This window comes from Centropristis striata, chromosome 7 (assembly GCF_030273125.1).
Source record: "Centropristis striata isolate RG_2023a ecotype Rhode Island chromosome 7, C.striata_1.0, whole genome shotgun sequence".
NCBI classification, from domain to species: domain Eukaryota; kingdom Metazoa; phylum Chordata; class Actinopteri; order Perciformes; family Serranidae; genus Centropristis; species Centropristis striata.
In genome coordinates, this window is record NC_081523.1 from 20,704,172 (window position 1) to 20,716,255 (window position 12,084).

The following is a 12,084-nucleotide window of genomic DNA, read 5'->3' on the forward strand; positions in this document are numbered from 1 at the left end:
TTTTTTGTACCCAGATATGGTAGAAATACCATACCTTTTTCTTGAGGAAAGACCCAGAGACACTCCATCAAATATATACACTTAAGTCTTCTACAGAGTTATAGGAAAAACACTGTTATTCATATTTATTATATATTAGTATGTAAGTTAGCAATTCCTTTAAGCGAATATGCATTTAGTTGTCATTTAATGGCCAAGGAGAGCACAAACAAGTTACAATAAACACAAATGTGTACCCTCAACATCCTTCTACAACATTACATGCCCTCAAAACACAACAGGTAGTACAACACTCAATTATTAACGTTGAAGTCTGAATTAAATATCAAATAAATCTGTCAGTGACTGCAGCTGCATCATCAAATAGAAACCTGGCACCGTACACAGTTCTTCACACCACAAGTTCAGAATGCTAAAAGGATATTGTTAGTGTGAGCACATCTGCAGTCTGAGCTACAACCATAAAAGCAAAGTCTCCTTTATTATCACTTCCTCATTCTCAACATCTATGTCCTTTCCTTTTGTGAAGCACTTTGTGATGTCCCCTCTTAAAAGGTACGACATAAATAAATGCACTTACCTTCTACACAGGTGCCTAAATATGGGGCTCTCCCTCCCCTATCTTTATATAGAGTGTGGTCAATTTGAGAGCATGACTCACTTTGTAATTGTTTCCCTTCCAAACCCTACAATCGCACTAAAATAGCCCCTGCTTGCATTTAACTTTGGCCTGCTTATGCTCAAACTGTATGCTTGCAATCAGTTATACTATTGATTGCACAGATTTCCTGCACATCAGCTTCAGCCTTTCTCAGATTTGTGCAATCACCCCAACCAATAGACATTAATGCAATTTGTTTTAGGTGCAAAATAATACATTGGTGACCTTGTGGTATATAAGTGTTTTTCAAAACGAATTATTATTAAAAGAACACACTGCCCCAATGTTATTTAGTGTTATGCATGTGAGGGGGATATAATTTCACTGAGATGAATGTAATCTGTTTAAACAAGATTCTCTCTATTAGTTAGTTAATGTATTTAGGTTAATGGCAGGGGTTGAGCATGTGTAGTACTTACCGTGGAGGATTGCATTTAAATTGTGATAAATTATAATGGAGTAAAGCAGGACCCAGTTCATGTTTCTCCACAGTTTCTTCCTTGTCATATCTAATTGGAACATTGCAGTTTTGTTGCAGAGAAAGTTCCAAATAATTGTATGTCGCAGCTAGTTGCAGTATTTCGACCCACACAACCCTTCCACACTAAAATAATGTCTAATCTCCTGAAAACAAACAAAAAAAGCCACTGCACTGTTTTTGTTATCCCGCTAAAGGCTCAAGTGCACCTGTCGAGGAAAACAGAGACAATGGGGAAAAACGAGCTCATCCATCAACTCCTCTGAGCCCTTCCCATCTCTCTTGCCCTGCTCTCTGCTTCCTGTTGTGCAGGAAGCGTGGCTAAATCCGCTCCACCCACTGGAGGATAAACACTGTGTGTGACAGAGAGATAGTGAGCAAGCGTGAGGGAGCAAGCAAGGCAACGAGTGAGCTAGTTGTTAATAAATAACCAAGCCAGATTCTAACCAAGTGTGGTTCATTGCAAAGCTTAAATACAGTCAAATTTCATTTAATAAAGTAAAGTAATAAAGAAAAGTTTTGCTGAACATAACACTCAAAGCTAGGTCACTGCAGCTGCACATTTCCATTGTAAGAAGCTAGCAATGGCTCATTAACTCAGGAAACAGTCTGACAGGAAAATAACCACTGGGTTAATTCAGCTTGCAGGAAGCTTTGTGCTTAGACAGCCAACTCTTTCCTTCTGGAAGGAAAGGTGTGATTGCTTACGCACTTTCTGATTTGCAGGTGCAGCCCCTTTAATGTAGCACAAACGTTTGACAATTATTAGTGTAAGAAGAGTAAGGTTGTTTTTTGCTATTAACCTATGCTGTCCTAAAGGATCACTTTACATAATGCATACATTAAAAATAAAAAGCAGCCAGTTGAGATTTTCTTATGGTTAATAAATCCTGAATCAATGCTCTCATTATGTAAAAAGTGAGGTTTTTTTTTTTTATTATAAGGCAGGGTAGGTACTATATAAAAACTGTGAAAGTAGGTAAGTCAACTGTCAATCATGACGTTACACCACCTCTCTATAGCATCAAATACATAATTGCCTAATTAGAACTACACTTGAAAGAAACACTTGAACACACATCAATGTGATAACTACCTAAAATGACAGCCATCCACTAGTGAAGGATAGGGATATTTAACTTAGCTTAGCTTAGCTGTAACTGAAGTGTTTGTTAAAACACAGTGACTTTGCAGAAGAGTGTTCAACGAACATTTAAAGTTTAGTTCCCCTATTGAACTGCACAGCACATCCTTTTGTAAAAACCAAGTCTAGAACAAAACAAAAAAAACGGGGCAGAGTGCAATAGGCTTTAAGAGCTCCGGCTCTAACAATAACATGGAGGAAGCAGGGTTTATGACCTATACTGCAGCCAGCCACCAGGGGGCAATCAAGATGTTTTGGCTTCACTTTTTATATTGTCGTTTTTATATGCAGTCTATGATCAAAAACATCACTCATCATCATGTCAATAACTGCTTGTGAAATCAAAGTGTCAAACTAAGCACTTACTCTGGCTGGTGGGCGGGGCTTGGTTTTAGCAAATTTCTTGTATAAAATATTTTTTCTAAAAACATCTGAGGTGAGAAATAGGCAGTGCAGTAAAATAATATTTTGATTGAGGAACATGACTTTTTCTGTCTCATGAATTATTGTCAGAATATGGTCACAGTCTGAGCAAATATGACGAAAAAAGTTACAGAAAAAGTTACCAACTGAAGCTTTAAACAGGACTTCTTGTCTGTGTTGCTACAGTGCCATTACAGTCATTCCCGACTGTTGTGGGGGTGCAGAGACATGAAAAGCACAGATGGACCTGACCATTCAGAACACAGTGACATTTTTACTGCTGTAATTCAACCATTCACAGCGGAGGACAATAAACAAATATCAGGCATGTTTGAGGAACCATGGAGCATGGGAAGACATGAAAAGAGAGATTCTCTACCAACTGGCAACCCAAATGCTATTCTGTTCATTTTAATTTATTTGTAATGCATTTATCTGTGATTTATCAACCACAGTAAAGCAATTACTGCTTTGTACAGTCACATGGTAAAGTGATGCAGAAAATGTGCTTATCAGTTAGCTGTCTATTTAGCTTTCATCACAATCCTGGGCAGTTGAAAATGATTCAGCATAAACATGAGAAAAAGCTATTGAAGTTGTGAAGAAGTGTTTAATAATGGTCCCACAGCTGAATAATGAGCTGTCATTTCTGCTGACGTCTTTCAGAGCCTCACAAAAGCTGCTCAAAACTGCACTTTTTATGAACCTATGTCTCCGCAATCTATTACAGGAAACAAAAGGAAACCTCTTAAGATGCTTTGTTAATATCCAAAGGTCCCCTCTGATTCAAAAAAAACTTGTGTCATGTGTCCCACTACAGTGAAAATTTGGCAAGCAAATGGCACACTTGTCATTTGGTTGCATTTACCTATCAGTACTGGGCACCTCAGTCTGCCACTTGTGAAGGTAAGTGCAGTGAATTTCAAAGTAATCTAAAAAAACTTTTCAGATGAAATAATTTAATTTACTGACTATTCTGGCAGAAGCTTGCTTGTTTTCTCATGCGGCTATTTATATTATCTGTCTCCTGAGAAATGAACAGAGTGACGCACATACAGTGCACAGCACTATACACATGTTTAGCCCTAATTGGCTTAGTATATAGCTTGCAGTTTTCCCAAGTGCCCAGCAGGTGATTGCTAAATGACTGAAACGACAGGTCCTGCTGTGAGGCTTCTGCGTCATGCCATCGTCACCGTTGCCACAATTGCTTTAAGCTGCTCAGAGCAAATCATACACTATTCAACACTCTCCCATGTAATTATATTTTTCACCTTCAGTGACACATTACACATCTGCAGGAAAAGGACTTCACTGGGTATAATCAAACCAATTTGTGACTACTTCACATTGTGGGGATAAAAGTGGAAAGAGTATGAGTAAAAGTATTGCTGTACTATTTAAAGATAAAGTAAAGCACAAATTTAAAAAAAACTAGTTGATGTAAGAGTAAAAAGTGAAGACATACGATACGATGTAATTAACAGCACATTTTAGCATTCAGCACTAGCCAGACCCAGCATGCACATGTTATTGTAACATCATGGATGTGTTTGATATGGGTGATTTAGCATCCATACTCAAGAAATGACTTTACATGTAGAATATCTTTGGACAAAGTAAATCTAACAAAGCAGAGATAAAACTCCTCCTCAATCTCTGGGGAATAGCTTCCACCTACTCATATTTTATATAAATATCACTATGCCTATTGTGAGCAAACCCATGTAGACTTTTAATCAATCATGCGACTATAAAAGCACTAAGGCCTGAGGACTACGGTCCTGTCCACTTCACTCTCTGTCAGAGCGGCTCAAATGCTGGTGGTGTAGTATTACAGCTTGTGGACTTAGCCGATACAGTACAACACAGTTACTAAACTCACCATGTCTCCTCTGTATTACATAATCTTTGGGAAGTAAAAGCCTATGTATATTTAAAGACATCAGTCCCTCGAGGCCCATGGCAGTAAAATTTTACCGGCCGAGGCAGTGACACAAACAGTGATGCTGAAGTCAGTCTTAGTCGTATAACGTTGTCTAGCCAATGCGTCAGAGGGGAGATACATTTATTTTGAGTAGCAAGGAGGGAGAGAGAGAGAGAAATTGTCATACGCCTACAGTTTCGAGTTAGAATTCTGCTGCCAGCTGGAAAATAGTCTACCTCCTATGAGTGGACACGAAATCGTAATTTGATTTTGTGTGTGTGTCTTGTGACTGGGGAGTAGTGACATCATCTGTATGTAGGAATCCAGATGAGAGAAACTGTCAGCTTTATCATCTAATCAGACTTTCTGAGACTAACGCATGCAGGCTGACTCAAAACCTAGAAAAGGATGAAATGATAAAAATGCCTGACAGGCGCTTTTAATGAACAACATGGAAATATGCACTGTGACAGGCTTCGTTCCCAGGCACTGAATCAAAGATAACATCATTGAGAATCCTCGACTTGAACTATCGTCTATTCTTGGTACTCTGCTTGAATTGCAGTGACAGCGACAAAAATAAAAGACAATAATTACGGTGCTTTTTGCAGCGCCTCCGAGATGCCGAAAATACTTCTACATAGAGTTTGAAAAGGTCTTGATGTGTGTGTGTCTGTTTCTGTGTGAATATTTCTCTCTGTATTCCTATTGGAGATCTCTGAATGTTGAGACCAATGCATTAGGCTGATAGATATCTAATCCCCCACGTCTCACGGAAGATAGCTGGCGCCCACCTTGTGACTTCAGACACACATGCATCTCCGCATGGTATCTGGGTATCATTATCTTCCTGTGGTTTTTGACAATGAATCCTCACATTGGGAAACATAAGAAACAATGAACAACAGTTTGTTCTGCCCCGAGATTGCAGAGGCAGATTGCAGGTAGAAACACTGCAAGGCACAGGGATTGCTCAACTACATAAAATATCTTCCTCATTCTTGATAAGGGAGGACTCTGAGGCGTGTCCGGACTTGTTCATACTGTTGCAAAGGCTTGCTTGTGGACATGATTTCCTATAGAGAAGGTATTTGTGCTTTTGAAGGGTAGTCAAGGAGAATGTTTCCTACCACTCTTATCAATTATTGATAGCCCAGAGAGCTGGAATTGTTCGAGAAAAGTGCTGTAGACTGTATCCAACAAAATCCACAGGCAGATAAAGAACATGAATTTATTCTTCAATTTTCAGCAGTTGTTTATTTCAATTCAGGGCCGCAGGGGGTTTACCACAACACGTGTGTTCGTGTGAGTGTGTGTATAGTGAAAGAAGACAGAGACATGAGTTATCCCTCCGAAACTATGTCTCAACACACCCAGTTCTCCAAAGACACCCACCTCTCTCAGCACAGTCATTCCTGTGTGGATTCACAGTGGTTATTATACCTATACTCAGTGATGAATGATGTATTCTGGGCCTTTACTTAGGTAGAAGTAACAATACCACACTATAAATAACCTTTAACCTCTTACAGGTAACGGTTATGCCTTCAAATCTTTACTGCACTTCAAATGAAAGTTTATTAAATAACTACATGTAGAATAATTAGCAGTACATATTATTTAAAGCAAGATTATGCAGAATTTATCTTCTTTTATGTCAATTAGTGTAGTTAATTTCTACAGCGTTGTCTTGAACATAAACAACTGTACATGAGCATTTGATTTGGCTTGCCTTTGTCTGGCTGCTGAACAGGCTGCTCCCCTGGGCCGCCTCCCATTGTGACAAAAACGGCCTTTTTTTCAAACATGATATTTTTCAAACCTTCTGACCTCTCTCTGAGTCCACCAGTATGCTTGGTTAGCATAGGGCCATAATGATTTTGAAGATGCAATTAAATTGTCAACAGGTTACCTAATGTTGCTTTAAGCATTAAAAGTTCATATTCATTATTGCTAATTTACTAAGAAGTAGGCAGCACTTCAGTGTTGTAAATGTTGGGGGTGGATTTAATTGGTGCATTCAGTGTTAGGGAAGCTACTTTGAAAGCACAGCTTTTGCAAGCTACCAAAGTAATGAAAGTAGTTAAACTATAGATTTACAGCAACTTATAAAATGTAGTTCAAACGGCAAAAGTAAAGAAGATCTGGGCGTCCCGGTGGCTCACTGGTAGAGAGCGTACCACTAAGGCTGAGTCCTTGCCACGGCGGACCCAGGTTCAAATCCAGTCCGAGGTCCCTTTGCTGCATGAATTCCCCTGTCTCCCCCTTCCATTCTATCTGTCACAATAGAATAAAGCATGAAAAATGCAAAAATAACAACAACAAAAAAAAAATAATAATAATAAAAAACCCCAAAGAAGATCAAATCGACAACTTACATGTGATACGGTAAAAAAAGGAGGAAAAAAAATAAAAGAAAACAAAAGATGTCACATACCAGCAAAAAACTTGGATGGAATTAAAAAAAACCCCAAACATTCCATTCATTTTATGGCACGAAGTTTGTAGTTTCAGTAGTCAAACTTAGATTTAACTTAAATTTAACTGCCTTTGGTCTACTAGAAAACTGCTGCAAAATGTAGGAAACTACCAGTTTAAATACATGTTACTTCCCAACACTGGATGCATTCAACTTTAACAGATCATTTCATGAGAAACTAAATCATAATCTGTAAATAATTATAGCTATAAATGTAATGGATTAAAAAGTAAAATACTTAGATAATCATAATTGAGTAAATGTACTTTGTAACATTTCACAACTTCTTATAAGGAATCATGTTGAAGAGAGATCAACAATTACAGACACATCTTTTGTTCGCACAAGCTGCATGTCTTTGAACCAAGACAAAAAAATGTGGGGAAAAACCCCACACATACGGGAAAACATAAAAACCTCATCAGTGACGGAGTTGAGGTTTTAAATCCACTGATTCACTGTGCTGAAGTGAACCTGTTGTGTAAATCCTTGCCAATGCACATGACATCGCAGCTACATTTAAAAGGTGTTAGTCAAGCCTAGATCTGGGTCTGCAGGTGGTCTTTTTGTTGACACACACGCAGATGCACAGACAAAACTTACAATTACGGACAGTCATCACATCACTCTGAAGTGAGTGTGAGTAAAGCTGTTTGTCTGTGTTGCTGCACTTAGCCGGGGTAGTCACACAGGTGAACTAAGTACAGCCTTACAGTGCACGATGACACCTGCTCCTTGGCATGGAGAGTAAACTCATCTGGAAGGCTGACTGCAAGTCCTTATATGGATGTTAGAATAGACTGCATAACCAAAACAAACTTTTCTGTACATACGTGTTAAAAATGGAACTAGTGTTTTGAAAATAGTCACTTTGTTTCATTAACTCAGATGATTTCAGTCTGATTTGTAATTATTTATACCAAGTTTGGAATATGTTTCCTAAATTAGTATGACAGGAGATCAACTCCTCCATACCTAAATTTAACAGTTGCCTTTTTAAACATGTAACATTGTGAAATGGTTGCAGGATTTAAACTACTGTATGACACCCACACTGCAACCAACATGTTGCAAGATTAAATGCTATTTGTCAGTAAATTTAATAAATATCTGCTGTGTTGTTGTTTTGACTTTCCTTCTATTTGTCCCACAGGCCATATTTAACTTTAAGGATTTGCCAGGCTGCTTATTATGAACCTACTTTCTATCACACTTAATGTCCTATTATTACACGAGAGATCATTTAGAGTTAGTAGTCCACCTCCTCCCCCCTCTCCTCTCCATCCCTAAACTCATCTGGCTTATTGTTCCCATTTCGTCTGCCAGGCCAAACAGAGGATATCCAGTAGGATGTGTTCCTGTTCACTTCCCCCTGAAAGGAATACAAACAGTGACAACAGCTATTGTCCTGCCCAATGGTTAACAGTAAATGGCATGACAGTTCGTCAACAGTTATTGTGTCATATTTGGCCAGTTGCAGGTTTTTATTCATAAACGCAAGTACGCATCAGTCCTGCGTCAGTCATACTCAATCATTCATTAGTGCCTTGGCAGCTTCTGCAGCCAATTATCTCCATAACAACCAGTAAAAAATAACTCTTAAACCTCTCAAAAAGCCCAGCTCCATTCCAAAACCAGCTAATAAAAAAGCTTAACTCATATAAACAGATGTAGTCACAATGTACCACAAATGAGTTGACCTTAATATTTTTAGCAAATTAATTAGATTGTAGTTGATGGTGATTTGTTGTAGTGCTTGAAGTTTATTGGAGTTAAGGCTAAAAATAAAAGGACATTATATGATAATAATGTTTACATAGCCACATGCTTTTGCAAAGGTTTTATCTGGGTGGACACTTCCTGTGGGTGTCTCGAGAGTAACAGTTAGGGGAGTGTACTGCTGGTGCAAAATGAAACAAGGACGATACAGAAGATAAAGTTTGGTAAACAAAACTGAAACAAAGCAAGTGATAAGAGCAAATTGCCTTATCTGAAAGTGGGAAATGAGAACTGATACTGCAAAATATGCTGACTGTGTTAAAAAACAACAAGCAGACATTTGAGCAGCAACCTGTATGTTCAGCACAAAGCCACAAAAAAGATTGTATGGTGGTATTCCCCTATTACTTGGGCAGGCACAAACTGCAGTGAGAAATTGCACTAATTTGGTGAAACTGGATCATATTTTATGGGATTTTTTTTCTAGTTTTCCCACTGATGTCCTCAGCTGCTTTGACTGGACTCAGCTTCAGCATTTTGTGCCCCATGGTTTCAAGTGGCAGACCTGGAAGTTGTCATTCCATTACTTCAAAGCCTGGCTCTGGGGGCTTGGTTTACACCTCTAGCAGAGGAGTTTTGGACCGCTGGAAGGAGGAGGTTTTCAGGCCAGGGTAGGGGAAAGCCAGTGTTGAGCTTCTATGGACATCATAGGAGAGGTGAAGAGACTAAAGTGGAATTTAAAAAAAGCTAACAAGAGAAAAGAAGAGGGGGACTATGCAAGAGGCTGCCAGATAAGAGTATATTTCACATTGGCTTTTAATTGTTGCACTAAAAGTTAGTACATCTTGTGTTGTTGCACTTGCTTTATGTTTAGCTGTGTAGCGAAGGTGACAACTAGTTCTTGATCACAAGAAATATAATAAAAACAAATGCATGTGTACAGCTGTTCATATTTACAAAAGCACTGTAGAAGTGAATTGCACTATGATACTGTAGGGGTCACAGCCTCAATTTGAAAATGTTGTTTTCTGGCCTGCCAGCAATGACAGGTGTTGAATGTCTCAAAAGACTTGTTTGTAAGAAGGAAGACCGCTCTGTTCTGAATAAATTGTTGTCACAAATGTACACCGAGAACTTTATTCTCCAGTTTTATGAAATAATATGGTCACAACCAAGGAAGTGTGCACGCAATACAGGATGACTAACAGTGAGCGGCCAAGTAAATTGCAGCTGGGTGTTTACGTGCGGGCGAGGATGAGAATACCAGTTGCCATGGAAACAGTAGTGTGTCTCCCACTCAGCTCAATGGCAGAGCAAGTGGAGACTGCCGATCTATTACCAGAGATGATGCTCTGATTGGCTCTTTGATGGGGCTGTCAGATGAATCCCCGGAAACACTGCCCTATATGCTAACCTCACACCAGACTCTCCCATTTACACTTTGTCCTGGCTTTTTTTTAACCGCTGGCACATGCAGAGAGATTTCATGAATGAGAGCACCTAGACACACAAAAGAAGGCAGCAATATGTTGAGCAGCCAGACATGATTGAAGGGAAACTGCTGTCTGTACAATGTAAGAACATTTCATTCAGTCATTCTGAAAGCAGCTCCAGCTGAGATGTTTTTCTTTTTTCCTACTTTAAAGTGAAAACATTCCGCTGATGTAACAACATGTGAATGAGAAGTAGTTCATGGTCCCTCTGTATTGTGAAATGGTTATGTCACAGAGAAGGCATATTTATGTGTTTGTCTCTTTTTTTCCCCTGTCCAACACCAGCTGCATTGAAAATGTTTGTGTGTACCTGTGGGTCCTGAAATGCACTCGGAAGCGTCATCAAAGTTTAGTGGAGATTCATCTTCCCCCAGCTGACATCATGAAGCCGTTCCTCCTCCATCTGGCACCACAGTCCATTTGTCCGCCTCTGCATCTGTCCTGCGCATGCTGGGAGGACAGCAATTTGGATAACGTTACTTGTGGCATTTACCGTACCAAGGCTTGTCACAGTGGGTTCGGAGAAATACCAAAGGTGCATGTCACAGACCTTTTATTTCACTGTACAATCTCTGAACAAACTTTATGGTATTCCAAACTTTTTTGACTCCATGATTTTAGTTAATAAAAAAGGGATTTGTTGTAATAAAGGAACAAAACAAAAGATCACCAAAAGAAAATAACTTCTGTGGAGCTTTACAGTGCACAGAGAGTTAACTCGGGAGGGCTGATAATATATAGTTTGCAGTTTTATTGGCAATAAAATGAGCAGGCAAGTTGCGACATTGTGGGAGCTATAAAACGGAATCAAGCCATAAACCTTGTATCAACAATGTTGACACATATTTAAAAGAATATACATGATTTATATGTTGTATTTTTATTACAAAAAATACTTCTGCATCTAGCAAAGGTGGCAGAACGTAAAGCTCCATCATGAGATGAACATTAACATTCAGCTGTTCACTTGTTGAGCAACACAGCCCCACCTAAATCCAAAGGGAGATGGTGTGTGTGTGTGTGTGTGTGTAGGATTTGCTTTGTCCTTCTATCTCTACTGTGAGTCACAGGAATGAAACGCTGCTTTCAAGCCTCTGGAGTTTCCTCCCTCCACAAGGCAGGGCTGTATTTAAACACTTGCCACACTTCACAGATCTTCGCTAAATACCTTGCTTTCCACATGTAGTGACACCAACACTGCTCAGCTTAAATAGCCTTTGAACCACGTGCCAATAATAGTTGGTGTGATGGAATGATGGGAGGAGGACCACACATTTTTCTCTGCTGACGACTCAGCTTTGCACATATTATGGTATAACCTTTTAAGCATATGAATGCACATTATAGAAAGGTCTGTAAATGAATATAATTACATGTTATACGATAAAAGGTTGTGGTACTGCATTGTGTCAGTAGTTATAGAAAATGTCCAGTGGGTGAATCCATTATTATATATGATATAGTCAACATTAAAGTCATTCAATTAAAATTTCATGCTAAAGTAACAAGTATTATCTCGCAGGTTTGCAATTTAAAAAACCATTGTGGAGACTTTATAGGGCAGCTATAAATCAACAAATAAAATGGGTCTAATTGTATCCTTGATAAGCAGCTAACTCTCAGACAAGTTGAAACTTTGTGAACAGGAATTTATGTAGTGAAGAGTATGAGTAGAGTATGAGATGGGGAACTTCAGAAAGTCACAATAGCACACCCTTTAATTTGCTGGTTTAGATGGAATGCAATTTCTACGTTGTTGC